General features: G+C 45.3%; 1 protein-coding gene across 2 annotated transcripts in view; it reads right to left on the bottom strand.

The window, feature by feature from the left end:
- PIK3R6 (phosphoinositide-3-kinase regulatory subunit 6) overlaps positions 1 to 20,174 on the bottom strand; it is a 521,088-nt gene extending 500,914 nt beyond the window's left edge. The window contains exon 1 of one of the 2 annotated variants that reach the window (XM_085616834.1): positions 19,983 to 20,174. The gene's annotated coding sequence lies outside the window, so the exon portion shown is untranslated. The remainder of the gene's footprint in view (positions 1 to 19,982) is intronic. The other variant, XM_085616836.1, reaches the window with a different exon arrangement.
- Between the last annotated feature and the right edge of the window lie 3,166 nt (positions 20,175 to 23,340).

The raw sequence follows: 23,340 nt of genomic DNA, 5'->3' as shown, positions 1-23,340 counted from the left end.
CATGTACCATCTTGTTTGAATCCCGGCCTCGGCTGAACATCATTGTCTGTTCAGACTTAAATTGGCTTTAAATGCTGCGTTTTATAACAAGCATTGGCATAGCCAACAGGTCTCGCATTTGGGACTTTATAAGTATTTAGCCATGCAACACTTGATGTTGTTGCACCAAGGGTATTGTGCTGGATAACAAAATACTTATAAGGTCCCAAAAGCGAGACCTATTGGCTATGCCAATGCTGGCTGTTGACTGTTCCTGCTGTCTGTTGTCTCTTTGTACGGCACACACAGCCTGCTGCTTTACTTGTCCCCCTGTCTCTGCCTGCCACTATCCATCTGTCTCCTTTCCTGTCACTGCCTCCCTCCATGCGCTCTTCTGCTCTTCCTGTCTATTGTCTCCCTTTCACGTCCATTTGTCTCCCACCCTGCTTCTGTCGCTCTCCTATTGTCTCTTTTCATGGTGTTGATTGCTTGGCGTGGATTTCTTCTTAACTCGCTCCATTCACAATGCTTGTATTCCCCCTATCTCATTTTATCTGTTTGACGGCATCTCCCATCTATCTTTCGCTCCTTGCGCTGTCGGCCCCATTCCTCTCTTTCGATCTCTCATCCCATCCCTGTCTTATCGTGTGGCTGTCGGTGATCTGATGCCTGCCTCTCTGCTCCACTGTCTCATCCTCTGGCTGCCTACAGTGGATGTCTCTCCTCTTCCCTGCTGCACGCCGCACACTACCGCACGCCGCACACTGCTGCATTACACACTGCTGGATTACACACTGCTGCACGCCTCACACTGCTGCACGCCTCACACTGCTGCACGAAAACACTGCTGCACGCCTCACACTGCTGCACGAAAACACTGCTGCACGCCTCACACTGCTGCACGCCTCACACTGCTGCACGCCTCACACTGCTGCACGCCTCACACTGCTGCACGCCTCACACTGCTGCACGCCTCACACTGCTGCACGCCTCACACTGCTGCACGCCTCACACTGCTGCACGCCTCACACTGCTGCACGCCGCACACTGCTGCAGGCCGCACACTGCTGCACGCCGCACACTGCTGCACGCCGCACACTGCTACACAAAACACTGCTGCACGCCACACACTGCTGCACGCCACACACTGCTGCACGCCACACACTGCTGCATGCCATACACTGCTGCACGCCGCACACTGCTGCACGAAACACTGCTGCACGCCACACACTGCTACACAGTACACACTGCTGCACGACGCACACTGCTGCACGCCACACACTGCTGCACACTGCTGCATTACTCACTGCTGCACGCCGCACACTGCTGCACGCCGCACACTGCTGCACGCCGCACACTGCTGCACGCCACACACTGCTGCACGCCACACACTGCTGCACGCCACACAGTGATGCATGCCTCACACTGCTGCACGCCACACACTGCTGCACGCCGCACACTGCTGCACGCCGCACACTGCTGCACGCCACACACTGCTGCATGCCACACACTGCTGCACTCCACACACTAGTGCACTCCACACACTGCTGCACTCCACACACTGCTTTTATGCGAGTTTTTGCTACTGACATTGTAAATGACAATGCCTTTTATTTGTTTTAAAACCAAAACATAAATAAAAGGCATTGTAATTGTACAATGCCAATAGCTCAAACTCTTATAAATGCGAGACCTATTGCATTGCAAATGCTTGTTTAACAAGTCAGTGTTTATAGCAGATCAACTGCCGAACACCTGATACTTCAAACGTTCAATGCAAGGTTTAGTGGCAGATATCTGTGAAAGGAGTGCGGTTAGCACATGGAATAGTGGTAAATACCTGGCAAAATATTTTCCAGGTATCAACAGAATTCGTAGCTGCAAGTCCCATTGTTATGTACGATACCTTCAGATAATCCTGGCTTTCTACCCAAATACAATTACTGTTGGAGTTTTTGACCATCATAGTTGCAATGTTAATAACAAAATTGCAAGTCCCATAATACAATTTGATGAATGTTAAATAGTCAGGACTGACTTAAAGTGAGACATCTGCCATGGAGACTCTTGGCAGCTGTGAATGTCCGCATAACAGCAGCACAACCTTGACATAGTCAGGCAAAGAGGGCAGAAAAGTAGTGGTGCGCATGCTTAAATCAACAAGTTTCAAGTGCCTTAGAATGCAGGGCTACAAATGTATCAGATGTAATTCAAAATGTTATAGGGTTCACATGGCACAATGCTGTTGGCAGGCTTGACTACCATTAAAATGTCATAATAATAATAATTATTATGGAGTATGTGAATGACCACCAACTCTCAACCTTTAATCCATTAATAGTCCTGTAAACCAGTCTATGCTCACAGTGAGAGTGAGATGTGAGAGTGTAATGAGATGTGAAAGTACACTACACAGACTGTCTACAGGGCCAGACTGGGAACCAAAACCGGCCCTGGCAAAGTGCTCGGCCGCACCCCCACCCCCTGAGGGGGTTGGGGGTGCGGCCGAGCTGGTTGCCACGGCCGATTTCGTTACAGCGGTACATAGGCCCTGTAACAAAATCAGCCCCCAGGGGCCCAAAACTGGCCCCCAACCCTGGTGACCCACCAGGGAAATGCCCGGTGCCCGCTACGGCCAGTCAGGCCCTGACTGTCTAGGCTTAAACCAGTTTAACATAACCCTATTTGACACACTGCCAACGGAAAGACACTATAAATCCTGCATTACTACTTCTTTAAATTAAATAGTACCTTATAAGAATCACTGCATAAACAACATGGTTTGTAAACACTGGAAAAAACAGTGGGGGGGATTAGGCCGCCGAATAAATAGTTAGGCACTGATTTAAAAAGATTTGGAAAACACTGATAAAACCACTAAGATCCACAAAACAGAAACCTTGAAAACGGGACAGCCTACAATGTTCACTGTCAAAACAAACAATTTAAACACACGTACTACTTTTCAAATACCATGGACCCTACCCTATGAACCTTTAGAGCCTACCTTAGGGGTGACTTATAAGCAATAAAAAGGAAGATTTACGCCTGACAAAAGGTTTATTTTTGCACGGCTGAAATGGCACTTTACAACTGCAATACTGGCTGCCGTGGCAGGCCTGAGCCATGTTTTAAAAATACTACTTTAGTGGCTGCCCTAATTAGTGCCGCAGCCAACTAGTAGCATTTAATTTACAGGAACTGGGTACATTTTATACCATATACTAGGGACATACAAATAAATTAATGTACGAGTCAGTTGTAGGCCAATTGTACCATATTTTAGGGAGGGAGCACTAAATTATTGTTTAGCAGAGAAAAAGTGCACAGAGTCCTAAAAGTCAAATGAAATGGGTTCAGAAAGGGCCAGGACCAACAGCAGTCATGACATGTGAGGTGTTGTTCCCATAGCAAGCCTGTTCATTACTAGGATATACAGATTCAGACTTTTAGTTTATGTACTCAGCAGAGGATCTAATGGTACAAAGCTACCATCTGCAGGATTATGTCTGAGTGTCTCTAAATTAGACCAGTTTCCCAATTTGTAGCATTATAGTATACCAGTGACTAAACAGGATCACCTCACTCTATCCATCAAGATTCTTCTAAGGCCCGGTATCTCTGATATTACTCCTAGGAAGCATATTGGATCTTTCCCTTTCACCTGGAGTTCATTTGACTGAACTGATACTTATACAGACTCCACTACTGTTAGGTCTTAAGAGACTGCAAAGCGGTCCTTTCTTTTAGTGCAATGAAAAACTTCTTAGCCTCTATAGTGCGGCTGTGGACCTGTGGCCGATGGCCACACTACATTTACAGTGCGGCCGTTTACAATGGGCTGATAGCCACACATGATATAAAAATGCTTCTGATGAAGCCACCAGAAGCAATTTATTTTCAAAAATCAGTTGGGACCCTAGGGAAGTTTAATTTTTTATTGTTTTGTTGTAACATCAGCACGCACAGCAAGCTGGAGTCACAGCAAAACAAAGTGAAAGTAAACTACCCTAATGGCAGAGCCTAATTTCAACTTTGATCTGTGCAAGGGGTGGGGGGATAACTCTGCCCCTCAGCACTTGTCTCGGAACTAAAGGCAGCACTTTCTCTCCCTAGTAGATCCCTCATTGGGAATTGTCCTGAGAGGGCGAGCCCAAGCAGGAAACCACCCCACTAGACACCAAAGTAGTTTTTGAGGAGGAGGGAAAAGGCCCCGTGGGCAATGACCAGTACCTCCCCTCCTCCTAAAATGAAGTAAAAAGCCCTCTAAATAATAAGGATTTTGTGAAGGCAGGAAAAACAAGCATTTGCAATGCAATAGGTCTCCCATTACTGAAAGTTTGAGCTAGTGGCGTTGCTTTATTACTTGCAGCACCAATAGCTCAAACTTTCAGTAATGCGAGACCTATTGCATTGCAAATGCTTGTTTTTTAATGCTAACAATATGTCAGGCACACTGCTGCACCCTTAAGCCAGACCGAATACAAAGGCAGTACACGGTGGAAAGCAGAGCTCGAATATCTGCTTCCCGCCTGATGACAGTGAACTGGGCAACATTCACAGGTGGTGTTCACTGAAGTCTGAATACAACACCAGGCGTCTCCATCGAAGTGTGGACCGGTTAGGCCGGGACTGTGGGCACCCGAGGAGGACGCCAGAAATATCCAAGGTAGCCCAGATGCCTAGCACAGATAAACACACCAGCGGAAGAGGTGGCGAGCAAGGTAAAGCGAGAAATCTTACCAGGAAATCAAAATGCGAATGACTAAAATAAAATAAATAATTGTGTGTGTGTGGGTTTTTTTTTTTTTTTAACGGAGGAAACAGGTCCCGGTGTCAGCTCACCAACTTGGGATTCTGCACAAATCGCTTAATCTCCCAGTGCCCAAAATCAAAATTACCTTGAGTAATGCAACGTGGTGCTCATGTAAAGGACTCCTAAGACCTAGAACCAAGTTCTTGCTATATAAAAACTACAAAAATAAAACAAATGAATCTACCTTATCGCCGCACACGATCGACGTTAAAGGCTTCACTGCCCTTTATTTGTGGAGCAGATCACACTGGATGGACATCTGGCTGGCAGGGTGACATTTAAGTGACCGAAGGCGGCGAAGGATGCAATGAAGGGTGAACAAGGGGCCTGGCATGTGAAGAGCATCCACCCCCTCCCCAAACAGGGGTTTTGAACCGGACACCACCGCACCTTAAATGTGCAAGGAGATGTAGCGCTGTCTGGTACCAACAGGGGAGGGAGGCAGGGACTTCTCGTTTGCTGGCGAAAAGGTCACTGAGTGGTGTTGCGGCTCAAACCTCGTAATTTGCAGGGCTAAGCCCAATTATAATCAGTCTTCCGAAATCACAAGGTGCCGCCGTGTCACGCAATACCGGCTCAAACAGCGAGCATAGTGTGCACACAATGAACTGTAATCCCTCGAAGAAAGCAGCACCCTGCCTTATAGCCAGCACGGTCTATTATCAGTACTCTCGCGACTATCGGATACCCCACTGGTTTTGGAAGAATGGCTCATTCACTTGAATGCTCGCTGCTGAAACGTGTGGCAATCATCAGAGCACAACTGTGAAGCCTGACGAAAACACAACCACTCGTCCACCTGAGGTCTGTAAATTGAGCAGTAGTAAATTAAATCGATTACCAATATATTGCATTGCTATATACAGCGCTGAGAAATGGGGGAACTGTGGTCTGAAGAGCTACATAATATCCAAACTATTTGTGTACAAGAGCATTAATTCTGATGGCATTGCATTTTATGCCACAAAAATTTCAATGAAATTTTCACTTGCAAAACGTTAACTATATTTAGCGAAACATATCACAGTTAACAAGCAAAACAAACCAGTGGTGCGCGCGCACCACAGAGGAGCAGGGCCGGGAATCGAAAGTAGTGGTATGCGCGCACCACAGAGGAGCGGGGGGGAGGGAGCGCGGCAGCGAGGCAAACGCGCGCTGCTGCGCGTGCTAGACACAGACGGGAATGGGCGTTGCAAAGGCGGGACATGCGCCCGCCTTTGCCCAATCGCGTGCCTTTAAAAAATAATAATTAAAAACACGCGAAAGCCAATGCCTGCCGGCGAAAGCCTGATCACACGCATGAGCGTGTGGTCAGCTTTCAAAACCCCCTTACAAGAGGTCTTGCGCTGCGCGAGCAGTGTTGCGCACTGCAACGCTAGGCACCAGACCTAAAAAGGATGGGACGGCCAACCTTGCTTCGGACCATGTCCATGCCCAAGAAGGGCCATACAGTCTTTCTGATAGGGGGTATAAAGCCCACTAGACACCAGGGTTTTTGCTTTCACGGTAGGAGGGGGGTGGAGCGTCGTGGCATGGATACATTTTGTCGGAAGAATTGTTAAGGCTAAATCATAAAGTACAGCAAACATCAAAAAGGGAGCTTAGCACTGGGGGTGGAAAAGCTTCAGTATCTAATGGCTTACATATTGAACAAGATAAATATCCCCAATACATTACCGAAACAGCATTTCTAGCAGCAATAACGGATTACGTAACATAAAATATCTCTGTACAAATAAAGGATACAGTGAACAAATTAAAATGTATCAAAAACAAAATTAATATGGTTGAAGGGTCACTAACATGTTAACTAGTTAGCGGATAACTCATACCAAATACAGGAAATCTTATTAGAGAGGCTGGTCTATGACATTGCACTAGGATAACATATAAAAGGACCTATGAATGTAAATTATTTCTTAAGACTACAGAATTTTACAGAAAACCACTCAAGAATTTGTTTAATTAAACACAGACTTTGATATGCCCAATATACATGTGCCTCTAAAATAGAGTCAAAGTCAAGAGGTTGGGTCTAAAGAGAAGTTGTGCTGTATAGCACTCACGTCAAAACAATAGCAGTCAGGGAGTCTTTGCTTCGATCATGCTGGTTACAGATACTTATTTTTAAGACTGCATCTGAACAATGCCTTAATGATTGGAATGACCAATATGAAATGTTCACACTCCTACTCTAATCTCCACTTGAATAGTAAAACAGAGAATAGCAGGCCAGAGACACATCAGAGAAGGCACCTTATGTAGGCGTGTGTTACTCTTACGCGCTTCTTGGTGCCAAGTGAGGTAATTACCTGGTTTCCATGCCTTCCTGGGAAAGTCTCACTAGCATCTAGCATTAAAAAAGATTAGCATCTCTTACAATTAGTGGCACAGTGATTCTGGGGTTTTCCTAGTATTAGGCATTGGGGAACACTACCCGGTAAAGACACCCAACATGTTAGTTATAATATCTGAGCAGTTGGTGTCCACAGAGGCATCACAGGGTTTCACACTCCTTTTGGGGAGCCAATCTAAGAAAGAAGCTGTATGAGGGGGAACCTATTGCTGCAACAAGATGCCACTGTAAATAACGTGAAGCAAGTAAATATTGCAAATCTAAACAACCTAATGAAGAGCTCTACTTAAAGCTAGTCCTTAGGTGCCAGGAAGGACATATCCATTGGTCAACTTTGACCATTATGTGCGATGACCTCTCTAAAATAATGTTATAAAACAAACAAACTACAGAAAAACTTTACCAATGCACTGCGTGCACTTTACATGGAAATGTTGTGGTTTAGTGTTGTGAGACCACTGGAGGGGTGTTTTTGACATAGAATGAGTAAACAGGTGCAAACAGTGAAGGTATTCAAGGTATGAAGGTAGGTATATAAACTATGCGAAGTAAGTCATGAGGCTTTTCAGATAGAACGCATGAGTATTGCAGACACAAACTATGTGGGTATTCACATACAAACAATGAAGGCGTTACGTATGCAAAGTATGAGCCATGCAGACACAAACCATGAGGCAATTCCAGCTGAAAGACTATTCTAGATGCAACCCATGATGGCATCTGATGCAAAAGATGATGGAGTTCTAGATGTAAACTAGGAGCACACCAGAATGTATTTCAGATGAAAAACATGACAGTACCCCAGACGCAACCATGAGGGTATTAAGAAGCAAACCAAGACAATATTCCAGACATGAACTATGAGGCACTTCAGAGCCATGAGAGTTTACAGACACAAGCATTAAGGGTGCACAGATGCAGGCACTAGCCATGGGAGTATCCTTTCACAAATCTTGAGAGTATTCAGATGCAAGGTATAGGGCATTTCAAATGCAAATCATGAGGGTATTCAGGTGAGAACAACCAGGACAATGAAATCCAAACCAACCAGGAGACACTACTTCAGATATGAACAATTAAATATTTTGGGTACAAACTTTGAGGGTATTCAGGCACAGACAATAAAGCTTTTCAGATGTGCATCCTGTGGGCTTTCTATACGCACACCATAATGTCAGTGCAGAGAAAAACCATGAGGGACTTGAGGTACATACCAATGAGTGTATTCAAGAGACAATCAATAGGGCTCTTTAGATGCAAAACATGACTGTATTCTAGAAGCAAACCACGAGGGCATGCCCAAAGCAAACCAGGAAGCATTTAAGATGCAAACCACGAGCGTATTCTAGATAGAAACTTTAGGTCACTTTTAAACGCAAATGTGGCGTGTGTTCATACTCAAACCATGAGAGTAGTCCAGATGTAAACCTCAAGGGCAATCCAGAGGCAAACAATGAGGCTTTTCAGACGCAAAATATGAATGATATATGCCATACAGCAGTCTACAATCAATGCATGGGACTATTTAGCTACAAACCACATGGGTATTCCAAACGTAAATGTAAATGAGAGCATCTAAGATGTAAATAAGGGCATTGTCAGAGTAACACCAAAAGGGAATTCAAGACACAATTCAAGAGGCATTTCAAATGATGCAAACCATGAGGCATTTCAGATGTGCAGCTTGGCTATAATATAGATGGAAACTAGAAGCAAGTTCATGAGAACATCACAGATGTAAAGAATGCCATTCAAAGATAAACTGAGGACTTTCCAGGCGCATATACACCAGTGCATTCCAGAGATAAATTATGAAGGTATTCTAGAAATAAACCATGAGGGCTTTCCAGGTGCGTTGCAAATACGATCAGGTTCTGCTTTCATAAATCATAGTTATATTTACGATGCAAATCATAGAGGGGGATCTCCAGAGATGATGTAACTAGGTGTGCATACTAGAAGAAAGACATGAGGTGTTCTAGAAACAAACTGAGGATATTCCAAATACAAACCAGAGAAAAACAATCAGTGCATCCCAGAGATCAATTATAAAGGTACTCCAGACAGTAACCACGAGGACATAAACCATACCTAAATGCATAACACATAATTAAATGTTATGCAAGGCATATCGCTTTTAAAACTGGTTTCCCTTGGAAAGTACTAAAGTCCATACCATATCCATTTCAGATTTATGTATGCCTTGCTTGCAACATAGCATTATTGTGCTAATTCAGTTTTCCTGTTGCTGTGGCGCCTTGAGTATTCAGGACATGTGTGAGCAGATGAGGTCATGTCTGTAAACAAGGTGCGACTTCTGTTAGTTAAGAGCTGATATGTGGAGTCCTCTCTCCCGGACTCACGACGGACTAATATAGTTTTGCTGGCAGAATCCAGACAGCAAAGTTGGAAACTCCATGCATACTAGCCTACATGGTACAAACAGGGTCAAGCACATCATTCTGAACAAAAATACCAGCCAAAGGCCTGCATCTCCAACACACACCTTGGGTGTGATGCAAAGAATCTGAGACAGACGTTGACTACTGGAGCACAGAGAAGATGGAGGCAAACAGCTCAGGTCATCAAAACTCGACTAGATTTGCTGCCTCACCAGTAGAAGCAGGACACAGAGAACAAAGGAATCATCAGGATGTTCCTTGCCCCAGTATTTCCTTCTTCAACCCAATACTTGCTTTCGGAGGTACAACAGTAGAGGTACCCACACTTATAACAATGTTTAGATGGACTCTCCGTGGCTGGTCTGAAATGTCCAATCCAGCAATGTGCCTGGAAAAGTGTAGTGAAGACTATTCTAGAGAGACTGCCAATCCACCATCTTGCATCTACTTATAGAGTCAAAAAGGTTCATGCTTTCTTTGAGGGCACTTTCTTTAATGGCACAAGAAGACGCAAGATGCGAGTTCCGCTGTCCATCTTGACAAGAGGAGCCACCATTTCTAAAATGTACTGTTGCATCTAACAAACAGGCAGGGGAAGCATTTAATATTTGTCTTCATTATTTCTGCCGGACCGGGAGCGGGGCTTCACCCTGAGCTAGTGCTGCTGTGTTTGAGTTTTGTGCATTACATTACAATGCTGCTGTTTGAGTTTATATATATCGTTCTTGAGAGATTTCCAGTGTTGGGTGGAAAAAAACGCTGCTCTCGCGCATGTTCGAAGTTTCACTGTTGTGTTTGGCAAGGTCCTCTGAGATACTGCGGTTTCTATTTGTCTGTGGCACACAAAGGATGTGTGTTTTAATCAGTGCTGTATTTTCACATTGGTGATATGTGGTCTTGTATAAATTCTATGTAAATAAGTGATGCTGTAGTGTTGCACTAGGCAGTGTACAATGGTATCTGTTCTGCTGGTTGGAGGCAGAAACTGGAGCAAGAGGTAACCAGCTCCTGGTGAGAGGTCTTAGTCCAATTTTATCTTACCAGCTGTAACTGGACTTGGGCTTGGATGTCACCTTTCTACATGTGCATCAATTAGACTTTCGAGCCGTCTCTTAACCTCCGTCGTTCGCATGCAGTGCTCTGTAGGGCTGGTACGATCAGTGAGGATACTGTAGTGGTATCACTGGACGCTGCTTCGGCACCATTGAATGGCCCTACATGTTTGCGGGCCTTGCAGGCTGGGGTTCGGTCCGTAATTTATCAACTGGGTGCGTCTTCTCTTTAATCAACCGTTGGCGCAAGTGGTCGTAAACAATTGGAAGTCTCCTGTCTTTTCTTTGGGGAGGGGAACCAGGCAAGGCTGCCCCCTGTCACCGTTCCTCTTCGCCTTGGCCCTGGAACCTCTCGCAGCGTGGATCCGGCAGTACCCCGCTATTCGGGGCCTTAAATGGACAGATGGGTGGGAGGACCGTATATCATTGTACGCAGATGATATCCTGCTTTATCTCGCATCCCCGGCGAAGGCTCTTAATGTGGTGATGGACTCAGTCCACATTTTTGGCAGATTCGCAGGCTACCGGATTAATTGGTCCAAGTCGGTGCTTTACGTTCTAAGTGGGCAACGACCTCAACTTCCCTGGGATTACCAGTTGGCGGAAGCCACTGAAGGCTTCAAATATCTGGGAATTTGGGTATCTAAAGATCTGACACGATTTTATGATGCCAACATCCGTCCACCACTGGCGCGCCTTAAATCCGATGTTCAGCACTGGAAATCACTCCCCTTGACCCTCCTGGGACGTGCTACCCTATTAATTATGTCCCTCCCCAGTCTTTTATACGTGTTGCAGAACACTTCTCTTCCAATCGCGGCGGCGTATTTAAAGAACTGGAGGGTACCGTACGGGATTTGCTATGGGCGGGTTAACCACCTTGCATCGCCACACATAAGCTCACACTGGGATGGTTCGACGGGGGCATCGGACTCTCCGACATGAAAAGATACTACTGGGCCTCGCAGCTCACTGCCATTAATCAAGGCACCTATAGATGGCACGACGACCCGGCCTTTCGGATCAATCGATGGCTCCTCCCTGGGGGTGGGTTTGAGGGTACACTATACACAAAGTCTCAGAACAATGTCTTGTCCGGTCCGAACAAGCACGCAGTGCAAATTTGGAGAGACGCTACTAAAAGCCTGGGGTGGGAGGGCAAACTTACTCAAACTATGCCATCTGGCACTGCGACCAGCTGGGTCGATTGTCGCGTTCCCTGGGGTTCGATAAATGGGACACCATTGGTATTTCCAGAATCGTGGATCTTTGGAAATCCGGAAACGTCATGTCGTTCTCCCAACTATGCCAAGAGTTTGAAATGGCTAGCTCTGAACAGTTCAGATATCTCCAAATTAGACAAGCACTACCCTCGGCTCTCCCTGAAGGAATGGATCTCCCGGAATCCTCCCCTTTAGAGGACAGGATTCTAGATGGCGATTTGCCAGAAAAGGCCATATCCCTCATATACAGGAAACTCATCAATAATATGACTGATCCCTTAACACAGCTAAGGGGTAAATGGGACCATGACATAGCAGGTTAGGACGATGAGGAATGGCGAGCCGCTGTGGCTTTTCCCCGCGAAATAACCATCTCCTCCAGACACCGACTGGTTCAGTTAAAAATTCTCCACAGGATGTACTTGTCTTGTCCCTCGCTGGTTCACATGGGATACACCCAGGATAGTGGCTGTACACGGCTCTGTGGGCAGGAGGGCACCTTCATCCATACACTTTTGGAATGTGAGATGGTTCAGAAATTCTGGGATGGGGTGGTTTTGATGATGGGAGAAGTACTGGGGCAACAGTTACATTGCAACATCAAATTGATTTTGTTAAACATATGGGACCCCACTGATCTTACGGCCAAAGAGAGGATATGGGTCACGTTGGGCTTCATGGTGGCCAAGCGGAATATCGCACGATTGTGGAGGGCTCTGACATCACCAAGCATAGCGCACTGGGCCAGAGACATGGACTGGTGTATGGTGACTGAGATACCTATCTATGTTTCCAGGGGATGCCCGAAGAAGTGGTCTCAGATTTGGGGCCGTGGAATACATTTTGGGGAGAGATATGTGAGCCGCCGTAGGAGGGGGGGGGTGAGGGAGATGGGATTCACGATATTGGATGAGGTGATATTCCCAAACACATTTATGGTGCACTGTGGTGAAGGGGTCTCTGCCAATAATTACATGTGCAATGCTGTGTCTTTACTGTTTAACATGCCAATTTTTCAATTAAAAAAAAAGTTTGATAAAAAAATAATTTGACTTTCGAGCAGATGGTCTTACTGCACAGCCACCAAACCAGGTTTTACCAGAAATATTCAGCTCAGTTCGGTTAGTGGACAGTCGTGGACACCAAGCGGAGGAGCTTACTGCTTAACCCTGCAGACCAGGGGCGTAGTTCGCAGAGTTTTGCTACGTGGAACTCCGCGAAGTTACAAACAAACTCCGCAAAGTTCCACGAGTGGCAGAGTGCAGTGCGAACTGCAGTTTGTGCTGGTATTCCTGCCGCTTCGGTAGAAATACTACCCGAGCGGCAGCTCGTGAACTTACCGTTCGCGATCGCAGAAAAAACTCGAACGCGAACGGAGCGAAGTTCACCACGCAGGCCTAGTCAGCACCCTTTGATGTTGAGCTTTGACATTTACCTGTATCTTGCATTTGTATATTTCCATTAATCTGCTTGGGTTCGATATCGCAGATCATGTTAGCAATTACTAAGAATGTATTACATTTTCACCTCTTATTTGATGTGTACATATCTCTTTTTCTGTAATTTTGACACTAATTCACAATTTATTTTTAACGTACCAAAGTCTAACTTAAGAGCACAAAAAAACATCTACCGGTGTTATTCTTAGATCGTAAGGCACCGACTCAGGGTCTACAGACACAAGGTTGGAGCTTAATACCGACAGTACTAAATTTAGGGGTTAGGGAGGAAAAATGGATAGTCTGAGGGGAGGAGTGGTGTGACTATCGGGAAAGGTAAGAAAACCCCAAAACTTGTGACTATGTTGGCAGTCACGACCTTCACAGTGTCTTTTCCGGTCCATTTTCATAACTAGATTTATTTAATAAAGGAAAGAACGAAAAAAAATTTAATGTGGAGTAAAGGTTTGCTTTATACCTTTATATTTCACGCTGGTGAAGTAATGTAAGGAAGCGATCTCCCCACCAAGAAAAAAATGGTCCCCCTCCCCTTAAATCCATTTTTTTCCCACCACCACAAACATTTGTTCCCATAAGCTCCATCCTCGCCACCCCACCAGCTCTCCCAATTGCAGCGGGCGTACTATGCGATTTTGTGTAATTAGGCATCTTAAGGTAAGTTTAAATGAGCATTTGCAATGCAAAAAGTCTCGCATTTGCGAGAGTTTAAGCTATTGGCGTTGTAAATTAAAATGCCTTTTATTGGTTTTGATAATTAACACATAAATAAAAGGCATTGTCATTTACAATGCCAACACCTCAAACTCTTGTAAATGCGAGACCTATTTAATTTCAAAGAAGCAGCCGCCATTGTCCCAGGCTGCTTGGAAAGTGGAATCACGCATGGTGCGCTGAATGTTGCAGGAAAGCATGTCGGGCCTGCAATAGCAGAAACTTATTAAAGAAAATAGTGCTTACAGACTAAATAAAGCATACCCAACAGAAGTAAAAGGGCCAGTCCTCATGGGAGGTTACAAATGAAGACAAGGTGGTACTAAGGAGGGACTAACAACCCTATTGAAGAATCAGAAGCCAGCATTTATGTAGGACAATGACACAAGCCAATGGCAAATATGGGTGGAGAGTGGCCGGGGCTTCAAGCCCATGTTCGAATACAGCATGCCGCGCAGGGTAGCGCATGCGCTGCCCAGGCTCGACCTAAAAAAGTGCTTTTGACGCAGCCTCCAGTGACTGCGCTATAGCGCTTTTTTATGCTTAAAGCCATCCCATTTTGGGTGTTACAGGGCATTGTACGAGATTGCTACACTGTTTGCATCCCCCTACATACACACATTCACAAACGTTGTTCTTTGTACGTCAGAGGAACCGGTGCAGCTTTCTGCATGGCAGGCAGCGCCGCTAACATGCTTGTGCATCAAAAAACCATGAAAAGTGGGAGGGGCTAGAGACGAGCATACCTGGAGGGGTTAGGTCGTTTACTTCTCCCCCCAAAACCTCAGTCCTGTTTCGTGTATTTTTTTTCACCATTTTCAGCAAAGCGCCGTGTCCGAGCACAAGTTGTGCTTTACAAGTGCATAGATGACAGTGTAGATGCAGCTTTCATCCCTTTACCACCGACCTTACCAGGTCCCGTGGAGCTGCACGAAAGAGGATCTTTTGTGGTAAGACGGCAACTCTATTAACGTCAGGCCCCCATGATGGCTCGCCAGCCACACCCCATTGCAAACATTCTTTAGGCAATCCTTAGCACTTCAAAAAGGTAGATAGTTTTTGTTTATTTTGGCTTTTGCTGGTGACGCGAACATCTTGCATCCTGCAGAGCAACTTCTTCATATTGCTTTGGCAGATACATTACACATCGTTCAGAGCTGTGCAAGCTTCACAGTCTATGCTGCATTCGCTCGGTATGCGAGACTAGGTGGACCCTGCGTTTTGCTTTGGAGCCTGTCTGCAGCTTGGGGCTGCGTTGGCATTTCTGCAGAGGGTGCTCATGGGGGTAATCAGCCTGGCGGTGTTATGAGAACCCTTCTCAAATATGAGCAGAGGCCGGAGTGGTAATCACTCAATTGATTTAGTGTTGTTTAACAACTAATCACCGTGCTGGGCGGAATAATTTATGGGCACACACCTTAACTGCGAGCTTCTTGTATTTATTATTACATTTGCCCTGGTTTGTATTTGACATATTGGTCCATGGATGGGCCTGTCTTTATTCCAGTGGTCGAAGGGGGTTGTGGGGGAGTAGGGGGAACTGTGGGCGGATAATCAGAGGGCGGGAATAACCCGAGGATTGGATCAGTGGGTGGAGTCAGAATGCACAAAACACCCCAATTTTTAGTATTTGTTTGGCATTTCACGGATCAGTTACAGCTTATGTTATTTATTTCAATCAATGGATATACATGATTATTTAAGGTTTAATATGAGTTAATGACATTAAAATATATTCCCAAGGTGGGATACGTTTCCAACCACAGAATGTCTCAAATACGCTTAAAAGTAGAAGCACAAGCCATTTGTCTCTGAGCCATGGAGTTTCAGTCATCAGTACTTCTCCCTTTCCACAAGAGCATTTCAAACGTGAACGGCAAAATATCCTAGTTTGCAAATGTTTCCTAAATAATTATGGCTCTGCCATATTTGCTACATATAACATCTGCTGAATAATCTGACAATTTTAACTATTAAATTGTTTGTAGTTCAAACAGATCAAAAGTTACTAAAAATGGGACTTGTGTTGCTGCAGAGTGGATGGCTCTTTGTAAAGGTTGACTGATCACCTTTCTCACTGCTGTATTTTTATGTTACACTGATACTTATAAGGCAAACTCTTTCCAGAGACTGTTAGCGTGTGTAAAAATAATAAAGTATCAGAAAATATACTGCATTACGTTGCAGCCTTTTTTTTGCTGCATTATTTAGTCAACACTGTGGCATAATGTTGTCCTCTTTTGCTGCATAATTCCAGTGGCCCCAAAGCAGGCAGCACATGTTAAAGGTGTTGTGCAAGAAGCAGAGAGACTGAAGTTTGTCAACTTAGTATGGTGTGTGTGAAAATCCTGCATTGTCGATCCCTGGTGAGTTGCAGCTACTACTGCTGAAACAAGCTCAATGGAGATACCAATGGGTGAGGCGGAATAGCCTGCAGGGCAGGGCCCACTTTAGCGCTGTTGGCGCCCTGTGGAACAAGGTTTGTTGGTGCCCCCCAATGACCACCTCTGTCATGGATTCCCTCACTACCATCCTTGAACAGTGCCCCTCAAGTCTCCATAACCACACTCTCTCTCAGATGCTTTTAATTTACAGCACCACTCATACCAGTTTCGGGTGTTAGAGCACTTTACATCACACACATTACACAGCGACAAGCAATTATACATGTGTAAATCACAATATAGGAAATGTTACATTAGACAAAGGACTACAAGGTGTAGGAGTCACATGACAACCATACTAGTAGGCAGTGTAGTTTAATAGTTATTGGTCTGGAGAAACACAAACTCAGAATTTAAAACATAATACCAAGGTTGGGGGTTCTCTTTAATAATCAGAATTGATTTCGATCTAAATTAATACTTTTTCAACATTGGGATAATCAAAGACTGGGGGAAAAACCATAACGCTCCAATTTATACCTGGCAGTTTGCATGCAGCTCTTAGGTGACAGTTAATAGCTCACTGTTCTATGTTAGGATTTTAAGTTATAAACTGCAAGTAACAAAAGGATCTCTCTGACAAAAGCAGTGACCCACTGGCCTATTTACATTATGTGGACTTAGTGATCTTCATGGTACATGTTCTTTGCAGCAGGCACATTAACCCTTTGCGCTACCTTTCCATGAGTCAAAACTTCCGCTAGACAAAACTCTGATCTCTCTCTAGGAAGAACATTAATCACCAGAGTTATCATGATGTTTTTATTGTTGCTTAAAATTGCTAGAGACCAGGAAGGAGGCAGCAAGTGCTTTTAAAACCATAATATACTGCCAAACACAACGCCCACACCCAAAGTCAGCGCCTGGTGCAGTCACACCACCCTAGAGCCGGCCCTTCTCAAAGGTCCTGTGACCTCAGAGTCAATGCTAGTTAGGGTGTGCTTTATAGGCCTGCCTGTAAGACCGGCGGTGAACTTCAGTATGGATTGTGGTGGACTGGCCTTCAAGGTTACCCAACACTTGCCACCGCTAGGGTCCACCTGCTGGTGCTAAGACACCGGGGTTTCTAAGGTCTTGCGGGCCTTCTAAGGGGAATATTATCAAGACAGGCGATAAAACTATCGCCGCCTTAGCGGCAGAAAACTGCCGCTAAAACGGCGATAATGGGCTTGATAATATGCTCTATGGAATTTCAATTGAAGCTCAGGTTAGATGTCCTTCACATCTAACATGGGCTTCAATTGGAAATCCATAGAGCATATTATAAAGCCCATTATCGCTGTTTTAGCGGCAGTTTTCTGCCGCTAAAGCAGCGATAATTTTATCGCATGTCTTGATAATATGCCCCTCTGTTCTAGCATGGGATTGTGCTCCCATAGGACAGTGGTCTGGGGGACTGGTCATGAAGGCTGAACCTGGTTCCCCACTTTCAAATTTGGCATATCTGACCATAATGCCACATCCTCTCCTCCAATGAGAGAAACTCGCACTGCCTTAAACTACAACTCAAATGTGCCCCGCTAGAAACACCTGGATGCAACTCAATTCAAATTCCGCACTAGACAAGAGCAATATGCTGCCTAAAAAAAAAAAGTACCAACATCCTGGAATAAGCAAACACTCACAGGGAACGCATGATTAAATAAAGCTTGTGCAAAGTAAGCAGGAACAGCATGGCTACCATAACGCTTTTACACTCAGTATTCAGAAATTAGTGAGTGCTTTTGCCTGAAAAGTTAAGGACATGACTATAGGGCCGTGAAGGGACCCTTTTCAATGTCCATTGCTTATATCCTTACGAAACATGAGCAGTATGGTTTAAAAAGACCACATCCGTGAACACAGAGCCGCGGTACACAATTTTTTTTCCAATTAATCAATCAATCAGCCATTGCAGGGCATCCCGGATTGGTGTACTCCCAATCTAGGATGCCCTGCAATAGCTGATTGATGGATTAATTGGAAAACAAAATGTGTTCTTGAAGTCATGGTTTTTAGTAAGGAGGAGCTAGACAGAAAGCGAGGGAATAAGAGAAAGAAAGAGAGGGGGTGCCAGCAGAAATCGACACTGCCCTGGTCTTCTCTGGACAAGAAGGAAAAGAGTCCTTTTCCTCCTCTGCCCACCCACCCCGTCCCCCAGCAGCCACGATCACCAAGCCTATCTGTAGGCCTTGGCTATTTCTGCAGGTCTGGGACGCATGTTTACAATAGAAAAGTTGGGGGTCATAAATCTATTTAATAAAAGCAGTAGGGGATTGCCGTGCCCTGCAGATGCCGCACACTTCGACCACTGCTTTATTCTTAATAATACGTTTTTATAACGTTTATTAAAGCACTATTGTCGTTTCTAAGCAGTGGAAAGTCTGGGAATTATAGCAGGGTCTTCCACGTGTGTCCTTCAGACAATCACATTTGTCAGTATTGACAATCACATTTGTCAGTATTGATTGTTCAACTCACTGAGCCACCTTGGTCCTCAACACTGGTTCTTAATTAAGCTGCCCAACTTGCGGGTTCCTTACTCTAATGCTGCCACTTCCCAGGTTGACACATCACTGACAATCTAGTGTGCTATGGTAATGTCTTAAAATGGTGTGTAGTGCTGTGTTGCTGTATTTTGACAACATTGGTCCTTTCAGTGCATGCACAACGTAAATAATGGCAAGAAACAAGCATTGGAAAAGTCAACAGGTTTTGCCCATGCAACATCTACTGATTGTGTCAATGTTTTTTTAAAACACGCTGCACAGCAGCACTTGTTGCTGTGCAACATGGCTTAAAGTATAGGAAAGAAGTTGTGTTGCAATCAGCATTTGCCACCTCGTACGGCTATTATTTTCTTTACTTTCAGCCATGTCGCCCTGCAGCCCGCGTGTGGTTGGGTGGAAATAAGAGATGAACAATTGGTGCTCGGGAGATAGGAACGAGGATTTCCATTCCATACAACCAGAGACGGAGGAGCAGAGAAAAGGAAGCTCTGGTCTTAGCAGCTAGGACAAGAATGCTGTCCGCGTGACCAGAGAATCCATCCTACATTCTCCTTCCAGGATGCAATGATGCCAAACATGCAAAGCTGTAAACAATGGATAATACAGTAACATAACTATATACATAACTATACCGTACTACAATAACATGACTATATACATAACTTCACCATACTACACCGCGCAGCTGTACAATATGTCTAAAAGCATTGACAAAGTCAATCGATCTCTTATAAGCGAAACATATTGGCTTGGACATTGCTTGCTCAAATGGTAGTCAATACTGTAAACCGTGTTAGACATGGCCTGGCTGAAATGACATGAAACTGCGTTTCCAGTCCCAGAATGCATATGGTTGCTAAAGAAAATCCCTGGACTGGGAGAGGTTAGTGTCTCAAGACTTAAAAGCATCAGTCTTTCTTTTCAGGGTGCTAGAAGTAACCAGAACTCAAATGCCAGGAAACGGAAACAAAACTTACCCCCACCCCGCCTTCAATTCAAAACTACCAAACTTTCTTCACCGCTCTTATGGCCCTTGCCCCATGTACTCACAGAAAGCAGGCTGTCCGGTCCAGCGAAGAAAGCAGCAAAACTGCCCACTAGCATGCCCGTTTCAACAAAAGAAAAGCAGGTACGCCGCTAGCCCGACATCTCCCGAAGCCGCTCTGAGGAGAATCTGCAAGCGGCTGACACAGCCAGCACCGCAGAGCTCACTGCTGCGACTTCCTGGTCACTGGTGACAGTTACGAGATACAGCGTGAGAGCCGCCAGGAAAGGAAGCGAGCACGTGACCAGAGGCCGGGTTTTATTTTAAAAGGCTTAGCCGTGCATGAAGTGTATGCGGGGTTAACAGGCACGAGGAAGCTCGCCTGTGGCGGGCAGTATGGGGATTATTTATTGCTGTATGCGGGGTTAACAGGCACGAGGAAGCTCGCTTGTGGCGGGCAGTATGGGGATTATCTATAAATTTTGCGCGTTCTAAGGGGCTTATTCACAAGCCTTTACGCCGCCGGTGCGTCACTTTATTATGTATGGGAAAAAAGTGACGCAATGGCGGCGCAAGGGGCTTGTAAATAAGTGTACTGGTTCAGCGCCGTACAGTCCTGTCTGTGCTTGATGGTAATTCAAACCCACAGTCACGTTTCTAAATTTAAAGCCAAAACTACACGTCCAGAAAGCAAGAAGTTGTGGCATAATGGAGCGTTGCAAAAAATTCTATGACATCCTATGCTTCACGTGGCCAACTACACTGGGCTACCCCAAACACCTCTGCTCTGAGTTTTTATGTGCTTTTTTTCAACTGACTTTGTAGTATGCTAGCTCCCTAAAGTGGCAAAAGGCAACACATCCATTCAAGTGAAAAGAGAGGCCCCAAGGAAATATGAGAGCCAGGGCGTGCTGTTTTGAGCTGAAATTGGTCTGGAATTGAGTTGATTACCTTGGGAGGCGAAACATGCTAGGCGAGTGTTAGAGAGACGCATTAAGATAGACCCTGACAACGAGTAAAGGGGTGGTCGACAGGGTGGAGGGTGAGATGACGAAGGGGTGCTGCACCCATGAAATGACAGAAACATGTGGATGCAGCTTTTAGACTATTTTGGTTAATTTGGTACCAATTTTTTTATTGATTAAATATTTTTGGAAAATTATGCTCTCAATTGTAAGTCCCCAAATGTGTTTCAGATTTTGTGGGTGGAAAAGAGCAAACCTTCATAGGGAGGGTCGGACAGTCTTGGTGTGCTTGCTCCGTGTAATAAGGAACTGGAATGAAACCATTTTCAAGGGCTGGTTTTAGGTTTAGGTCTAGCTCTGCAATATGAAGCACAAAACTACCAAGAGGGTCGTTGCGTTCTGTAGTCTGGCTGTTCCATGCCATTCACAAAGTCAAATTGACAGGTGAAGATTTATGCCTGTCGGGTATTTATTTTATTTAAGCAACTTGTAAAGCGCGCAAACACCCTTGGGTGTCTCGGGTATGCACGTTGGATGCCTAGCACTTAGTACCACATCACTGTCAACTTTGTACAAGTGTGCAGTAATAAGGTACATGCAAAGAGTGTGGTGTGGATAGATCAACCATGATTTATCTTTAGAGTTTGTGAATGGCAAACAACTACCTAGTTTGTAGGCATTCACAAACTCCCCACTGACCCTTCCCTACTGTGCGATTTTTCAGAGATTTACTCTAGCATAGCGCTGGGTAGGAATAGTAATGTAATACCTCAGAATATTGTGTGGGTGAAAGGATGTCTTCACGAAGAAAAAGATTTCAACTCATGGAGGATAAACTAAAATCCAAAGTTAAAACAGCCTTTTCTACTGAGGAACTGTACTGTGTATAAAATCTGCATTTTGGAAGTAGGTAGGTAGGTAGGTGTGTGTGTGTGTGTGTTTTCTGGTGCCTGTGGCACGTCGTAAATGGCCAACACAGAGACTGGAGTGCACTCGTGTCAGAGGTAGCCCTCGAGCGGTCTACCCCCCTTTTATTAGTACCCCTCTGGCCACGCTTGGCCAGAGGATGACATGCTTGTACATCTGGTATTTCAACCCAGCAGTAGGACCGCTGATCTGATACATCCCTCCCCAACTTGGTTTTAAAGATTAACCTTCAGTCTGTTCAACATACAAAGTCTTTGAGCCGTTGGCTCGGTTGAGGATTCGGCCAGAGGCTGTATCAATGGGACTGGCTGCAAGTGGGCGGGTTACTTGTAGGGAGCACACTCAGCGGAATGTTTTGTTGGTCTTCGAGGGGCTCCCTGGGTTTTGACCCTCATTACCGTTCTCACTGGTGTCGCCATCCTCGTATTCCTGCCAACCGATGTTGTCTTCGCTGTTGAACAGCCTTCAACTTCCTTGAACCATGAAATGTTCCATGAAACTTCTTCCTGTCCTTTCCTGGCTGTCACCATGGTACCATCACTGGCAGTGACTGTCCAGATCCAGGGCTCATAGGGTGTCCTGAATTTCCACTCAGGTCGGCGGTCTTTGATGATGACTGAATCGCCTTGATGAAGTGATCTTGATCTGGTTCGGCGCCATAGACTGGCTTGAGTGTTGCCCCACTCACTGCGTCTTTGTGTTCCCTGTGCATCATGAGGCGGCGACGCCCACCCTGGGCATTTGGGGATGAAGTCCCTCCGTGGACCATTGAACATCAGGGCCCAAGGGGTTTGTTGAGCCGTGTAGTGGGGAGAGCTCCGATATCCTCTGAAAAATGAGTGTAGGTATCGCTTGCACTCAGCCTGTTTGATTGTGGCAATGCAAAGTGCTTTGCTTAACGTGCACATGAACCTTTACACATCGCCATTGGCTTGCGGCCACTGCGTGGTGATACGACAGTGGAGGATTCCTCTCTGTCCAAGAAAGTCAGCGAACTCCACGCTTTGGAACGGGGGCCCGTTGTCACTTCTAATCTCTGTCGGGAGACTGAAGACTGCAAACACCTTCTCGAGAACAGGAGCCACGTGGACAAATGCCGGGTGTAGAACCTAGAAGAAGTGAGATACATTATAATTGGCCTCGTTGTGATCAAGACATCTAGGCCAATTATAATGCATCTCACTTCTTCTAGGTTCTACACCCTTGTGTTAAGTGATTGTACCTAGTAACAATGGACACGCAATATACATGCTTTTCCTGCTGCTTTTTTCCCACACTAGCCAGTGTCTTGGTTGTATCTAATCAACACGCCATCCCCGGGAGTTGACCATGCGGCACTTTGTTGACGATTTTAAATTATATAAAAGGTTATGAACGCTGCTATCATTGTTTATATCCCACCCCCTGAGTTTTTTTGACCCCTTTGTTTATCCTTACTATGACCACCCGGTAAGCTGATCACCATCAGATCCTTACCTGCATCGTTCTCCTCTGCATGCTCATGTCCCTATAATACATGGATTGATGCATG

This window comes from Triturus cristatus, chromosome 7, assembly GCF_964204655.1.
Source record: "Triturus cristatus chromosome 7, aTriCri1.1, whole genome shotgun sequence".
NCBI lineage: Eukaryota > Metazoa > Chordata > Amphibia > Caudata > Salamandridae > Triturus > Triturus cristatus.
This window is presented reverse-complemented; position numbering and strand designations above follow the sequence as displayed.